The sequence below is a fragment of the Mustela erminea genome, chromosome 7, assembly GCF_009829155.1.
Source record: "Mustela erminea isolate mMusErm1 chromosome 7, mMusErm1.Pri, whole genome shotgun sequence".
In the NCBI taxonomy this organism is placed as follows: Eukaryota; Metazoa; Chordata; class Mammalia; order Carnivora; family Mustelidae; genus Mustela; species Mustela erminea.
Window position 1 is genome coordinate 39,481,763 of NC_045620.1, and position 17,635 is coordinate 39,499,397.

General features: G+C 37.0%; 1 protein-coding gene and 1 long non-coding RNA gene across 2 annotated transcripts in view; one reads left to right on the top strand and one right to left on the bottom strand.

Annotated features, from left to right (window-relative positions):
* The window catches only part of MACROD2 (mono-ADP ribosylhydrolase 2), a 1,971,474-nt gene that overhangs the window by 545,986 nt on the left and 1,407,853 nt on the right, over positions 1–17,635 (top strand). The window lies entirely within an intron of this gene.
* Positions 1–17,635, bottom strand: part of LOC116595287 — a 48,314-nt gene that overhangs the window by 30,394 nt on the left and 285 nt on the right. The gene's annotated exons all lie outside the window — the stretch shown is intronic.

Sequence of the window (17,635 nt, forward strand, 5' to 3'; positions counted from 1 at the left end):
GATTGGACCGTCTTCTCTGATCCAGTAGTAAGGAATAACCAGCATCTACGGAACAACAGCACAGGCTCTTGGTTAATTCTCTGTGTGTGTTTTCTTATCTAATTTCTATACCAAACCTATGAGGTAGGTATATGAGGAGGGGTCTTATGTAATAATAGCCAGAACACAGATTAAGTACTTGTTTTTCACTAACTTTTGCTCCTTTGGCTTTTTTCTGCCATGTATAACTAGATCCTGGAGGGTAAACCTTGATTAGTTGTAACCTATTATGTTTATTCACTTCCCATTTTCAGTGACTGCTTGGGAAAAAACATGCAATGTGGTTATGGCTGAGAGACCACTACAGGAATGACAAGCTGGGTTCCATTGTCTAGAGAGCTCACATACTCTATGTGAAAGTGTTTTGCACACTGTACACATTTTGGTTTTAGCTTGTAAGTAACAGGAGACCAAAAGATTAAACAATAAAGCTTGTTACCTCACATCACAACTCCATAGATATGACTGTTTCAGATTTAGTTAATTCAGTTGTTCATAGAGATCAAAGATCCATTTTGCCTTTTATTTTTCTGCCCTGCCACCCTTAGCATGTCAACATTTGTCTTCAGGCTTGTCACTTCATACTCATGATATGGCTACCACAACTTCTAGACCACCTTCTTATACAGTGAAAGTGTAAAGGCTTGGGGAGAGGAAAAGTTCCTTTTAATGTCCTCTTTAAACATGGAGATAAACATTTTCAGAAGCTTTATAGCTTCTCCTGGGCTGGTCCCATCAACCAGAGAAGTACATCTCCCGCCCATTCCTGAGCAGTCAGTGAAAATGGGAATTAAATGAAAATGACTGGCCAGACTAATCAAGGTTTGCTCCCTAGACCTCTGGAGGAGTTGAGTTACCCAGAGACATGTAGCCATTCATCACCTGAATGAAATTGGGATTCTAGTGAGGGAAGAAGGAGCTAAAGCATGCATTTTTGTTAATGAGAAGTACCTGCCTCTGTCCTATACAATTTTGAGTTCTTATTTTTAATGTTAGTACTTTCATATTTAGTGTGTGTCAGTAGTTTCAGAAAGATTAGCCTGTAAGGTTATTTTAAAGCAAAGAATTAATTCCTTCCTTCCTTCCTTCCTTCCTTCCTTCCTTCCTTCCTTCCTTCTTTCCTTCCTTCCTTCCTTCCTTTTTGAAGGGTAATACTATTTCTTATTCTCTGTTATAGGTCGCATTGCCTTAGATTCAAACTCCAAAAGAGTTGAGTGCAAGTAGTTTATTTGGAAGTAGGGAAGAGTGGAACGTGATACAGGAAAGCAGGGGGTGGGGAAGGTGTCTATGGTTTTATAGCTTATGGTGGGAATGCCATATGAAATCAGTCATAGTTGTGGGGGACAGAAGCTTAATGCCATATGGACATTTTGGGAGATGGTATAGAATTAGTCTGAGAGTCAGCCCACATGAGAAATAAGGGACCTGGGGTATTCGTACCCCAATTTTTGTTAGTCATCTGTTGAGAAAATCAGTAGAGCATATTAATATCTCAGGCCCCCTGTGATGTAGCTTTTTGAAGTTTATGAGGAATCTCAGGCAAAGATATCAATATTGGAAATTAGAAGTCTCTGGGGAATTGATGAGCTCGGGGGATATGGGCTGAGGATCAATAGTAAGTACCACATTCCTTCATGCTGCATAAAGAGCAGAAATGTCAGAGAGCCTACAAAACTATCGGGGATTGTCTTGCCATAAAGGAGAAGGCACTTCTATATCTATATCTATATCTATATAGATATATAGATATATAGATATTTACTTAGGTCTCAAAAGGGGTGATTTTTAAAACTGTGTGATTTGAATTTGTATTATAGTGAATTGTTCCCCTGCACACTGCTTGCACTCAGATATACTGGCCAAAGAAAACTGATTTTAATAGCTCTAAAAATAAATGTTCTCACCTGCAGAATGTGTTTTGATATTTACAGAGTAGCATAAGTGTTGAGAACTTACCTTTAAAACATTAACTCTAGTAAACTGAATACATTTTGATGTTACAGGATTGGTTTAAATACTCGTATCCTTCCACCCTCCAATCTGATTAAGTGCACTGAAATACAATTTATCTTCAGTTTTTCAGTGTGTGCTTAATATTCTCATTTATTTCATTTATAACAGAATGTCAATTAATTATTAAATCCAAAGTAAGAGAATCATTGTTCAAACAAGCAGGCTATTCTTCATTTAACTCTTACAAATACCGCATTCTAGTGAAACAAACTTGTGTATCCCAGTAGCAAAAGTTTGCTAATAATATAATAAGCATCACATACCCTTGCCTGGTAAGGTATTTTCTCCAGTTGCTTTTTTGTTATTTTCTCCTTTTATTTTCCCAAGAAGGCAAACAGTTAGCTAAAAGCACATGAAAAGCTCTGGGAATCATTTTATTTTCCATTTGTACTTGAGGGCAGGGAAAGTGGGAGCAGGAGGGATGGGAAGGTGTAGTGGGTTGAACATTGTGCCCCCCAAAAAGATATGTCCTCTTGAACCTATGAAGATGACCTTGTTTGGAGAAAGTGTCTTTGCAAATGTAATTAAGTTAGGGATCTCAAGATGAGATCATCCTAGTTTAGGGTGGGCTTAACGTCAGAGGGGGATTTGAGAGAGGGGTTCACAAAGAGGAGAAGACCATGTGAACACGGAGACAGAGGTTGGAGTGATGCCACTCCAAGCTGAGGAATGCCTAGAGTCATCCCAAAAGCTGGGTGAAACAAGGAAGGATTCTTCCCCAGAGCCTTCTGAAGGAGCAAAGCCTGGCGACATCTTGTTTTCAGACCCCTGGCCTCTAGAACTGTGACAGAATAAACTTCTATTGTTTAAACCACCAAGTTTGTGGTGATCTGCTATAGCAACCCTAGCAACTAATAGAGCAAAGATTTTTTATTAGTGATAGTATTGATAATGGAGGTGATACATTTATTTTTATTTTTATTTCTGTTTGTTTATTTATTTGTGTCTGTGGTTTTATAGTTTACCATATGCTCTCATCCTCACAGTAAATAGTAAACTGAATGACTCAGATTAGTTAAATGAATTGTCCCAGCTCTGGCCATAAACACCAGATACAGAGACACTAATCCCTAGGGGCCAGCTGTGTGCAGGAAAGGTTGAGGAGTTTACTCAAGCCTCGAAAAAGTGACAAGTCCTGTAGAAAGTTGTGTCTCTACACCCCAGATTTCCTCTTCTAAAGCTGGCCTTGTAAAAGCTGTGCCTCAGTTTTCTCATTAAAAGTTCCTCTCAGCACTCCATGTTTGCTGCATAGACACATTCCGATGAGTTCTTGGTTTTTTCTTTACTGTATGATGATTTCAGTTTGTGCTCATTCATTTCTTTATTGAATGGGCATTCACTTAATACCTGATAAGGGCTTACCCCTTGCTTATTCCAGAGAACAACAGCAGTGCATATCATGATTTTAAGATCCAGGATTTCTAAGAAGCATGGCTTTGAGAGGAGGCACAGAACATCCTTCTATAACTAATAAAATTTTTCACTGTAACATTTGTGCAGTATTAAGAACTGTTACATAGTATTATATATGTGCAAGTACTATGTGATCGAGATTGTTTATAGTCATTCAGTATTTGGACAAGTTGGCTTTCATTAGTAGGTTTTTTGTTTTGTTTGCATTTGTTTCTTTCTAATGCCTTTTCTCTTGGTTAAGAGAATGAATCCTTCAGATGTGGTGACCTGGACACCTGTTGCCACTGGCATTTTCTTAGAATGTCAGCCACTTCATCTCTGCTTAAATGTACTGCATATACCGCTCACAGTACTGAATTATTGATGTGGACTTGAAGTTCCGGGTCTAGCTGATGGATTGGAATTAGGCTTTTGTAGCAGAGATTACAGAGAAGTACACTGAATTTGTGGTGTGTCACGGTCCTTCTTGTTTTGTGGGAGGGACAGAAAGTTGTGAAGATGGGTTTAATCTGTAAAAGGCAAATAGTCACAAGACTTACGATTATGTATTTATAAATCATTTCTTGGTTATCAAGGCTCTTACAAATTTTTTTTTAAGATTATTTATTTATTTATTTGAGAGAGAGAGAGAGAGAGCATGAGAGGGGAGAAGGTCAGAGGGAGAAGCAGACTCCCCATGGAGCTGGGAGCCCGATGTGGGACTCAATCCCGGGACTCCGGGATCATGACCTGAGCCGAAGGCAGTCGCTTAACCAACTGAGCCACCCAGGCGTCCCAAGACTCTTACAAATTTATAAGAAAATAATTTATAAGAAAATAATTTAAATGACTGCTATTTTTTGGACCAGGTGGCAAACCATTTGATCTTAGAAAAAGAAAAAGAGAATGGAAATGGGATAAAAAGAACAGTTTTATTCATCTCTTATATCTGAACATCTGGTCATATTGTAAAATTCTCTTTTACCTTTAACTCTAAATAGTATTGTTTTAAACTCTCTTTTTCTGTTCTATATCTATTTCATTAATTATGCTCTTTCCAGAAAAAAAGTTGTGTTCGTATTTTTAGTTGGAATTTTTCCTTTATGGAAGCCTTTTAAATCAGATTTGTGTTCTTTTCAGATTGCAAAAGTTAGAATGATACCCCTTTGGGAGCTAGTGAGTACTTCCTAGTTAGAAATACTTAAAACAGAGAATAAATGAATGATTTTATCTCAGAGTACTGTTACATTGGTATGGACCATTAAAGGAACCTCCAAGTTCCCCTCACAATTTAAGATTAAGTCATTCTATTCTTGAATCAGGCATATTTATAACGGTTACCTTCTTATTATTTTACAAGGAGTCCTGTCGAAGTCTTGGGCATTTCTTTGATTAACTATCTGGGAGGCTGTGGTGTAATAGTCATCAAAGTCTTGAATAAATAATGAAGAAGCAAGGCAGAATTAACTATGCACTGAGGTCATCCCAGAATCCTCCTTTAGCTGCCATGACTTTACCAAGATCTTCACGTTCTTTGGATTGAATGTCCAGGTAGTGCTCAAGTAATTTGTACCAAGAAACTTACACATGAACAACTGAACATGTCATACTGAATCCCAAGAAGGTATTCTAGAATTGAATTTGTGGGAGGTTTCATTAATTCTTTAAGCATATATATCTTTGTAGATAGAAAGTATTAAGGTTAGTAGCAATATAACTACTTTTGTTTATGGAGTAGTGTCTACCTGTTAGAACATATGAAATTGTTTAAATCTTAGAGAAATAATCCTCTTGATTATTGGAGAGAAACATACCATGGCTACACAAAAAACAAGCTGGGACATGGCAACTCTAAGAAGTAAAATCTTTGAACTATTTGTCATTGGAAGGAATTGCCTGTAGTTTCACAGGGATCTCATAAAAAGGAATCTTGCCATGATACCCAGCAACAACATACAATGTGCAACATAGACTTTTGGTGATTACCATTTAATATAAAACATATCTCTATTACCATTGTCATTGCTTAAAAATGCACTATCCATTAAGATTATTGGAATTTAACTACCTACTAAGATTATTGGAATTTAACTACCTACTATTTTCCTTTTTTTAAAGATTTTATTTATTTATTTGAGGGAGAATGAGTGAGAGAGAACATGAGAGAGGAGAAGGTCAGAGGGAGAAGCAGACTCCCCAAGGAGCTGGGAGCCCGATGTGGGACTCGATCCTGGAAGTCCGGGATCATGACCTGAGCTGAAGGCAGTTGCTCAACCAACTGAGACCCAAGTGCCCTAACTACCTGATATTTCTAAACTTTCATGTCTCAAATGAAGAATTTCACTGAGTGTAGAAGAATGAAGACAAATGTATAGCATGAACAAACGAGAATTGAACTCTGTTTCATTTTATACTTGAGGAAGAGTAAGAAAAGCATATGAGAATCAATGATGTAGAAAACATACACGAGATAACTGGTAATCTATTCTTCATGAAGAAAGTTTATCTTTATAAATAGGTATTAAAATGGTTAAATACATGTTTAATAGTAAAGTAGCATAATGATGGTGATGATCGATAATTTTGAACTTTGAACAAAAACTAAAGTAAATGGGGCTGAATACTAAGTAAAGTACTTTAGTAGTTTACTAAGTAGCTAAACATGACTGGTGGCCTTGGTGTATGTTTGTCTGTCTCTGTGAATTAAGTCACATTTCTTATTTTGTTCCACTTTTGACTGAAGGCGGATATTGTTGGAGAACAGATCTATTTGTGAAACCTTACTGGGAACATCCAAATTGGCAAAATGACTTGGTGCCCATCTGCAGTAAATCAAGAGGTACATCTGACTAGGTTGGGGCTTTGTGCCAGTGCCTGTCTCAACATGTTCAGTTTTTAACTGAATTCTGTCAAAATTTTGAGTCAAATAATAATGTCACAGACATTTTGTACATCTCTCTAATGGAAGTGTCTGTTTAACTGTGGATCTGGTTAGAAAGGTTCAGGGTGTCTTGGCCATGATATTAATTGAAGAGTTCCTTCTACCCATGGTAAATCCTCTCTCACCCTCTCTCCACCCCCCATGCTGGATCTTCTTTCAACTCTCATTCCACTCTGGAATTGATCATTGGGATGGTTGCTGGAGATCCTGCTCCACTGTGGAAGAGAGCTCACATGAGTATTGAGCTATTTGAGGGCATTATTTGGTATCCTAGTTTGGATTTCTCCAAAAATAATGATTTGGATATGATATTTACTTTATAATTTTAGGAAATAGGAGTGAGTCAAAGGATAGCAAAGAACCCCCCAAAATGTTATTTCAGTGAGCAAAATAAAGATATGGGTAACCGAGGCTCAGTTTTATGGGGGATCTTGAGTAAAATGGCCCCTGAATTAATTGTTCATTCTTTATGCAGCATCCAAAATAATAATTAAAATGCATAAATCACATCACACTACCACCTTGCCTAAAACCCTCTCCTGGAAAACCATTGCTCTTAGAGTAAAATCCTCCTTGTTTCTCCCTGCCTACAGGAACCCAGCTGTCTATTTGCCTGCTCTTTTCTATCCCCCCAGCCCTCATCTCCCACCTTTCTACTGTGGCTCTTATTTCTTACTCAGTCTGCCTGGGATTCTCTTCTCTCCAGCATTTTTCTACTGGCCTTGTTATCATTCAGGTGTCAGATCAGCAGCTTCCTCCTCATGTTTATTATCTGCCTACATATTTATTATATGTCTCTGTGGCCCCATCTCCCCTCCAGATTTAGTTTCAGTGAGAATCAGGACTTTGCATTTATTGTTTCATTACTGTATCCCTCATGCCTAGAACTTTCTGGCACATAATAGGTATTCATATTATATCATCTATGTAAATATCCTAAGTTACACAAAATTTAGCAATACCTGAAGTCAAGACATTTTTGTTCCCTGCTCATGTGACTCTGTTCACAATTATCTTAGATCCATTGTGTGTAATAGTTTGAGCCAAAGACATTCCCTTTCAAAATCCCACTTTTCTCTTATTTATGGAGAAGAGTTTTTGTTTTTGTTTTTGCAGAGACAAGTACCCACATATACACCTTCTAGCTGGCCTATCAAGTTTAATCATACAGAGAACTATAAATATCCTATTTTGCCATCCTCCCTTAACTCTGGCTTTCCCGGGGGAAATGGAAGAGGTAGCAGAGTGGGCTGCTGGTGAGAAAAGAAGAGTGTTAGGAGGAATGAGGGAAGAACTTGTATGACAATGACTTGATTCCATCATTTAGGTAAGTAACAATATAAAAGCCCCGAGGAAGTAGCCACAGGTACTCTTAGAATTGGGCTCATTTTTGCACAGGTAGCTATATCAGCACTCATGCCACTAAGACATTCTATAAACTGTTTCCTCAAAAAAGGAATCATATCTAAATTTCCCTAGTGAAGAACTTTTTAAAAAAATTAGTAAGATGCATTTTGCAAAAATACTGTAAATGCACTATTTTTTTTATAAGCCTTGGGGACTGAAAAGTAATGTTGCTGGTATATTGACAGATTGCTTGGTTTTATTTTGGAGAAATTGGGAGCTTGGGTCTTTCTTTTGTCCACAGATATAGAGACAATAAATTCTAGTAAGGAAGTGCCTCATGTTTTCCACTGGGTAATGCAAGTTAGGCTGAGAGGAATGCATTAGACATAAGGGTAGCGGTTGCTAGTTTCTGGATGCTCAGTGAATCTACTTGGGGATCTTTTATCATTTGGACTTTTGCCATTCTTTTTAAAGGGTCCTGGTAGATTTTGATAACTCAGAGAGATCTATAGTTTAGATCCAGTTATCTGTAAGGGCGTAAATATTTCCACATTCATTTTTTAGGGAGGTAGGGGCAGAGGGAGAGAGAAAGAATTCCAAGCAGGATCCATTTCCAGCAGTGATCCTGACACTGGGCTGGATCCCAAGACCCTGAGATCATGACCTGAGCCAAGATCAAGAGTTGAGGCTTAACTGATGGAGCCACCCAGGCACCCCTATGTTCATATACATTTTAAAAGAAAAGATGTTATGGCAGTGTCCTTAAGTAATGACACAGCAATAGTTTTAATGTTCACCTGAGCCTAGTGTAGATTTTTAGAAGAGTCCCAATTTATTAAAAATAGGACTCTAGAACCAAAAATGACGGGACAACATCTTTATATTGCACTTGTTTGCATTCAGGACATTTTTCAAATTAATCATGTCTGTGAACTTGGTTATGTTTATTACCCAGATGGTATTTTACCACATGAGCAATTAATATAATTGGAGACTATGAAGTGTTTATGTCAAGGCAAGAAGCAGTAGAAGCTTCAATGTGGTAACTTTGCAGACAGCTGAACATATTTTACTGTGTGCTTCCAACCTTCCCTTCTCTTGCCCTTCCCTTTCTATTTTTATATTTAACAGAGAAGAAAGGGAGTTCACAAAGGCACTGAGAAACTGGCAGTTTCTTGTAGAATGTGGTATATTTCTAATTTCCATATATTTCCTTCAAGTGGAATGGCCCTGGGGGCACAATTACCTTCAGTCTTGACAGGTTTGAAAGAGGCAAATTCTGCCAGTTTCTGATTGAAATGTTAAACGGACTTTTCTGAAACTGGCATGATGGGTGACAAAAGACAGAGACATTGCTGGGTCAGGTGAAGTTGTTGCCATAATCCCTTTTCCCTGTTTTGAGCTCTTGAGCAAGAAAATCCTGTGTCAAGGTATATTAGCACCACCTGCTATCAGCACTTTGAAGGGGTTGCCAACAGACAGGCTAACTTTCAGGATCGTATTCTCTGTTCAAAGGGGCTCAAAGACAGAAAACCAGGCGTGGTTTCTGAAGACTATATAATATGCTCACATTTTCACTTTTCATCTAGATTTCATTTTCTTACATGAAAATGATTTGCCAACTGTCCGTAATTAGACCTTTCTTACTCTACATTGTAATATATAGTGTGTATGAATTCTGTTGATAGGGAATATATTCCTTCATGTAATGAATGCATTCCAAAAAAAGTGTATGTCAAAAATTATAAATCATATTATATCTTAATTATAGAATTGATGTCTCTGAATAATAAGCTAGTGATAAATCCTTGATAGAATTTTATATTTTAAAATATCAAATAATGTATTGTTCTCTCAATCTGGATATATTTTGTATGTATATATTTTTAAGATTTCATTTACTATTTGAGAGACAGACCACAAGCAGGGGGAGTGACAGCCAGAGGGAGAATGAGGCTCCGTGTTGAGCAGGAAGCCTGAAGCAGGGCTTTATCCCAGGGCCCTGGGATCATGACCTGAGCTGAAGACAGCATCTTAATCTACTGAGCCACCCAGGTGCCCCCATTTTGTATATACTTTATGTGAGAATAGGGATGCTTAAAGGGGAGCACACATATATTAGTTTGTATTTAGTGACAAACTTTTGCAAGATGGATTTGAGGTTCCATTTAGTCTGGCAAGTTCTTTCTCCATGGATCCCTTCTTCTCCAGGATTCAGTTTCTTACTTGCTTTCAGCTCTGTTCAGATGTCATCTTGTCAGAAAGGTTTTCTCTGGCCACCTTATATAATCCTCTCACCCCTATCCTGCTCTACTTTCCTTCCAGCACTCACGGCCATAAAGCATATTATAAATTTATTGTCTATCTTTCCCGAACTCAATTCCATGAATCCTGGGTCTTTATTTTAGTTACAATTATATCAGCAGACCTAGGACAGTGCCTGGTGCACATATGCATAACTCTATACATATCAGGTGAATGAGTAAGTGAACAAATGAAGAACTGAGAGGGAGTGGCATCTGTAAAACTCCCAATTTTATCTGCCCCGTTTTGTGAGAGTGTCTATGGGTGTATTTCCTGGGGAAAAGGAAACTGTATTTACTATACACTTCTTGTTTCTCTTGATCTTATGATAGCTGTTATAATAGAATCTGGTATATCTAACTGCTTAAGTTTTAAACTTATACTGGTAAATACATTCTTTAAATCTTATGATTCTGAGATTCAGTCATTAACTCGAAGAATGATCTGATTATAGTAAGTATATATTACTTTAGAGAACTACAAGTCATGAAATAGTGTGAAATTCCAAGCAAGAGAAGGCCGACTGAGGGACTTACAAGCTCATATGACTGAATGACTTAACATTTTAAAGAGTTTTAATTTAATGTTAAGATTTTAGAAATTCAGTGTATTGCACATAAAAATCTGGATTTCCAACCTTTCTTGAATTATCTAAAGATATAATGATGCTGGGCTCACAGGCTTGCATGACATCCGATAGCTGGAGCTGAATATTAAATGTGTTAACCACAGTTTCCACCACTCCCTTTTGTTGTTTCCTTATCTTACTCCTACATTTATCTTACTAATATTGGCACTGTTGGCACTTGGCTTTACATTCATGCTCTAAGCCAAGCTAATCCTTAAGCACCATTTCATAGGCTTGCTCTTTATGTAGTTGCTGAAATGGAGTTGAAAAAATTTATTGAGGTTAGGGAAAAACCAGTATCCTTTTTTTACTCTAAGCATTCTATGTATTTTGGATTGTTTTAAAGAAAAGAAAAGAAAGCTTTACCAAGTATTTTTTTATTTTCCCTCAAAATAATCTGTAGCTCAGTGTTCTGTATCTTGAGAGAGATCTGGATGTTCATAAGCATATATGTATGTCACAGCTGAGTGAGTGAACATTTAAGATTTTTGTATTCCATGATATACAAATTTTATAAAATGAAAGCAAATATTATATTAAATTTAATCATATGGATATGGAAATATTTAGAGAGAATTTTTCTGGTGTCTTAAAATCACTCTGAAATGCACCCAAAACAGATGGATTAGTGAATGGATAGAGGGATGGATGGATGCATAAATACATGATAAAAGAGGCATAGTAAAATGATTATTATGGTAGAATCTAGATGGTGAGTATATGGGATTTCACCATACAACTCTTTGAATTTTGCTATATGATTAAAAATTTTCGTAATAAAATGTTGAGAAAATCTTAACTGCTGCTGAATATGACTTATTTGCATACTGTTTCTGCTTTTTGGATTTTTTTATTGTTTTCAAATTAAAAGTAAACAGCAATATTATTAGCAATGGCCAAATTGTGGAAAGAGTCCAAATGCCCATCAACTGATGAATAGATAAAGAGGATACGACACACACACACACACACACACACACACACAGGAATATTACTCAGCCATCAAAAAATGAAATCTTACCATTTGCAATTGTGTGGATAGAGCTAGAGTGCATTATGCTAAGTAAAATAAGTCATTCAGGGAAAGACAAATACCATATGATCTCACTCATGTGGAATTTAAGAAACAAAACAGGTGAACATAAGGGAAAGAAAAAAAGAGAGGGAGGCTAAACATTAGAGACTCTTAACTATAGAGAACAAATTGAGGGTTGCTGGAAGGGAGATGGGTGGGGAGATGGGCTAAATGGGTGATGGATATTAAGGAGGGCACTTGCGATGATCACTGGGTGTTATATGTAAGTGATGAATCACTAAATTCTACTCCTGAAACTATTATTATACTAGAATTTACACTAAATAGAACTTAAGTAAAAAAATAAATCATAAAAAATGTGAAATTTTACACAATTAATGAAATAGGAAATTACTCTAATTTTTTTTTATTCTGCTTCTCTAGGATTAATTTTATTTTTTGATTTATTTTTATTTTTATTTATTTGAAACAGAGAGAGAGATCACAAGTATGCAGAGAGGCAGGCATAGAGAGGAGAAAGCAGGCTCCCTGCTGAGCAGAGAGCCCAACGCGGGCCTTGATCCCAGGACCCTGAGATCATGACCTGAACCGAAGGCAGAGGCTTAACCCACTGAGCCACCCAGGCACCCGTCTAGGATTAATTTTAAAGGAATTTCATAGTAAAAACCAAAATGAAACAAAACCCTGAAGATTGATTTGGAAAGTAATTGTGAAATATTTTTATTTTGTAGAAAATTATCCTCTTTAATCATTTTCTTATTCTTTCCTAAACATATTTTCACATGTCCAATGATCTCAAATAGTATTCTCTGGGCCCCTTAAGTGACAGATCTTTTAAACTCTTATATGTGGGATATGAATTATTTTTAACTGATCATAGTTTTACTCTACACTTTGTAAGATGAAGTTAAGTATTTGATTGCTTAGTTCATAATACATTTTTTATAAATAATTGGTATATTGGTATAATTAAAAGTTTTATTTTTCCTGCACAGATTTTTTTCTTCCATATATTTAGAAATTTCCATTCTACAATTATAAATAAGTTGTAGGACTAGTAAAAGTAACTTAATTGTAAATATTAAGAGTGGCAAAGTGTTGTAGGCAATGACTAAGCTACCCAATCTCACGATATAGGCTTTACTTTTTGATTAAAAATGAGTTATTAGGGCAAATATTTGGATGGTTAATGGGCAAGCTTGGCTACAAAGTCTTCAGGTAAAGCTATTTTCTACCTTTTGGAAAAGAAACTCCACTTGTTCTTTGGCAGAGTGATTAACATTTGCAGTAGGGTATCTTCAGTGATGTGAAGCAGATCTATGTACTAATACCTAGAGTTCTAAACTTCAGAGTACTCCTTCTTCTGGATCACTCTAAATTCACTTTATTTTTTTCAAAATATTCGATTACTCTATCAAAACATCACTTACACTGCAATGTCAAATGTCTTTAAAGCATAGATCATTCTCTGTATAGAGAACATCATCAGGAAGACCATGGACCTCATAGCTCTCTTCATGATAAAATTTCTGTTCCTTACCAAGGGATATCAATCTTTATTGCATCCAGCTAGAGTCTTATTGAAACCAATTTTCCCCTAAATATTTCCCTATTATTAAAATTTACTAGAACTCCGGTTAGTCCATTCAACTAACATTCACTGAATGCCTATTAGGCTAGTTCCTGGGAATGCAGACACAATAAGATGCCATCCTTGCCCTTGAGAAGACCTCATGCATTTATGAAATGCTGTTGTGGCAAAAAGAAGACACAACCAAACATTTCATGGAGCAGTGTTCCAAATGAATTAAAATACTATCATGTTCTAATGACTCATTTCAAAAGTATTTTTAGGTTGACAAAGATATTCTTGGACATTTATTACTTAGTAGTTGGAATAAAATTATTCCTTCTAATATTTTTCAGAAAATAGAGAAGGGCTCAACATGTGAATTTTGTTTTTAAATCATTTTATTTTTAGCTTCTATGGGAGGCAGCAGAATACTGTAGAATGAGCAAAATGAGTTTGGAATCAAACAGTCATGCCTTCTAGTCTTTACTTATGAACTCAGTGATCTAGATCTCGGCAACTTGTTTAAGCCCCCATGCCTCAGTTGTGAGAGACAGGCAATATAGCTGCCTGTCATGAACACTAAAATATTAATGGAATAATGAAAGAAAGATTCAAGTCCATATAGCAGTAGCCCAATATGTGGAAAAGGGCTATTATTATTGTTGTCATGATGTTGAAGATGATGATAGTTTTAATTTGGGTACCTAGAGAACCAAACCTGACACAAAAATTATGCTTTAAGTAGCTTATGTAGGAGGCAATCTCAAGGAACACTGGTAGTAAAGTGGGGGGGGGGGGTAGGGACAGAGAAGGAAGAAAGCCAGTAAAATGGTGGACAACTGGAGCTTAAGTATGCTAGGGAGTACTGAGAGATAGTATATAATATGTACCTCAGGATTAATCTCACCTGAGAGATAAAGGAGATGAGGTATTTACAACATTTCCTGTCAGCCATTGCTAGAGGGCTGCTCTCAGGGGGTATTAATTCCTTGGCATTTGCATCCTGCCACATTAATAGGCAAGGTGGTCTTTGGCAGGTAGAGAAAGCCTTCAGTCGATGATTCAAGTGTTGATAGAAGTCAGCCTGACATGTCTGAAATGGTCAAGCTGAGGTCATATGGACCAAATACTGATACAATCTTCCATATGATGATGATGAGACACACTCGATGAAGGGAAGGGGGGAGACTGTTAGTCTTTCTCTGAGAAATGAAATATAAATGGAGACGATTAAATGCAGGGAGAAGCCTGTCTAGGAAAAAGAAGCACTATATGTCTGCATACCTGTACACACAATTTATCTGACAGTCTTGGAATTATTCTAGCCTTGGTCGATGAGTCATTTTATTGGGCACACATTTCCTCTCTACAGGTCTTCTGTCTGAGCCCTGAGTAGGTTTGGTGTATTACTGGTGGCTCCTTGGATCTGAGAACACAGTGTTTCATTATTCTGATCTCACCTCCTAAAGCAGTGTGCACTTCACAGCCAGCAACCTTGGTCTGAGGTGATCTAGTCATTACAGCCTGCAGGATCTCTTAAGAGCGATGATTCAACTTAACCCAAAGCTAATGAGTAAGAAGAAGCAGTTCCACCACTCCCTTGCATTGTTTGAGGAGCTATCCAACCATCTTCCAATTTAATTATGGGATGTGGTTTCTAGGCAGGAGAGCAAGTGAGATCTGCTTCTTTGCATTTTGTTTTGTTCATAACTGAATCATAGCAATTAAGCAATCATGCAGGGTGTAAGCAATAACTTTTATGAACATTAAGATAGTGCATTTCATAACATCTAAATGCTGTGTTTGTTGAAGTTCACTTTTGAGAAATTGTGGTAGTTAGGAAAACACTATTAATTTGAAGGTGTGGAGGAGAGAGATAAGGTACCTCTTCTAGAATTGTGTATGTTCCAGTAACTATTATCTTTGGGAAGCACTGAAGATGTCTTCTTTAATAAATCTCAGAAGGTATTCAAGCCATAAACAATTATTTACATATACAGGTGTAGAGATAGTTGTATACATATATACATACATTATTTCAGCCATGTCCTAGACACTTAACAAAGATGGAATTTCATTGCTCGGTTGCTTGCAATGTCAAAGACAAAAAGGTAAACTCCAACCAGTGTTCCTTTTAAATTCATAAGCATACTCTATTTTTTATTTGAAAAATGAGAATAAGTTCATAAAGGAATGAATATATTAATAATCACTGATTGAGAATAGATCCCCCTATTAATTTTTGAAGCATGAAATGCTGTGCTTCCACACTGTGGAAATTAGGAGCCATTGAAACTGTCTTTAAATATACTAAAAATCTGTCACAGATGGCAATATGAGAGAATTTCTATAACTTTTCTCGTATTGATAGCATCAACCATTAAGGTAAGCATTTCAGTAGCTATGACATTGGTATAGCAGTAGGCATGTTGTTGACTAATATGTGATTCACCTAAATAGAATGAAGAGTCCTCTGGGAGAGAAAAGGAGCAAATGTTTTACAAATGTACTTTTCAACAGTGATTAGAAGATGAGCAATGTGTTGCTACCCTTCATAAGTGGTTCTCTTAATATTTTGACTGGCTCAAAGAAAAAAAGATATAATCGCTATACCTTTTTAAGGAGTCAGTTTTAGGATAGTGAAGTGAGAAACAAAGAAGAGATGATATCTTACTATCCACAGTTCCCACTGCTCTCACCAGCCTATGAGACAGATCCTTGTTAATCATCCCTACTTGGCTTCTTGCCTTTTTTTCTCAACTCCTCTCCCTTCCTGGATGGCTTTCCATTCTTTTGATCCCAGCATCTCTCCTACAACCAATCCAAACATATATCTTTTTTCTTTTAACTTATTGTCCACGGAGTCACAATCATACTGCTCCTAAGTTGGATATTCTCTCATCGTTACGAATAATAGCCATTGTTGCTAGAAAAAAAATGTATTTATAGAAGTGATCACATTGTTGTATGGTAATATTTCATAAGAGGTGCTCACCCAATAACTACCTTTTCTGTGTCCTCCTTTGCATTTTGTATTTCACTCCAGTTAAGTGATACGTTAAGCTGTATCATAATTGCTTGTTGTTTCAGTTATGTGTGCTGCTTAACAAACCTCCCCAATATTTGGTGGCTTAAAACAATAATTTATTATTTCTCATGATTCTGTGAATTAGTTGGCCTCAGCTGGGAGCATTTTCTTCCTCCATGGTATAGCTGAGTTCACTTATGCAGCTGCATTCAGCTGGGAGTTTGTTTGGGGCTAGAAAATCCAGGATGGCTTATGTCCCTCCAAAGTCTCCTCCCTGAGGAGGAGTCTAGTCTGAACTTCTAGCATCACGTCTAGGCTCTGAGAAAGGGAAGTTAAAGCTGTCAGTCCTCGGAGTCCCAAATATCACTTCCAGTGCACTTGGTTGCAAACCATAAGATCGACCCAGTTTCATAGTGAGGGAAATAGACTCCAACTCCCGATGAGAGGAGTGGCAAAGTCTCATGGGAAAAGAACATGTGTACAACCATTGGAGGGGTAGTTGGTGGCCATGTTTGGGGATTATCCCCATACTTGTATCAGTCTTTCTCCCTAGACTTTGATTTCTTCAGAGCAAGGACCTTGTCTTCTTCAGATTTTTAGAATCAGAATATGAAAAATATTTTGCTCTTTATTTCTCAAATGAATAATTGTTTCACTTTCTCACTTTCTCAGTAAACTTCAATAAGAAACTCAGTTTTATATTCAGATTGCTGATATGAAATAATGCTACTATATCTTGATTTTTTTCTCATTTTTTATTTTTTGAGTTTTTTTCTGATAGGTATCTAAAAAATAACTACTATCTTGGGGTTTCTTTGTATAGAGAAATACACAGAGTTACAGATTAAAATCCAAGTGGGTCCTGGGAGCTGATTCCAGGAAACATAAACAGGGAAGTGAGGGGATTAAAACAGGGAGTGAATGAAGCTAAAAAAGGGGTATCAAGCACGTAACTTGGAGCAACAAGGGGTTATTTCTATGAGGGGGCTCTGGGAAACAGTACAGACATGTGCCCCAGAGTTATTTTACCTGAGGGAAGAGAGAGCTGGAGGACAATACTTTTTCACACTTACGGGGGTCCATAGACAAAGCAGACTTTGTCATGGGATACCATCGACGATTGTCATACACACAATTCCTCTCCCCTCCTCTTCCATCCCTTCCTCAAAAGAAGGCTTAACTGTCTCACCAGCCTTCCTTTAAGGACCCTGTCACTTGTCACTGGCCTCCTACCAGATTGTTTTAGCTAAAAGAAGTACCAAGAAGAAGAAAAACTTTTTTTTTTTTTTTTTTTTTTTTTTAAACCCATCACAGTTCTAGGTCACATCATAAGA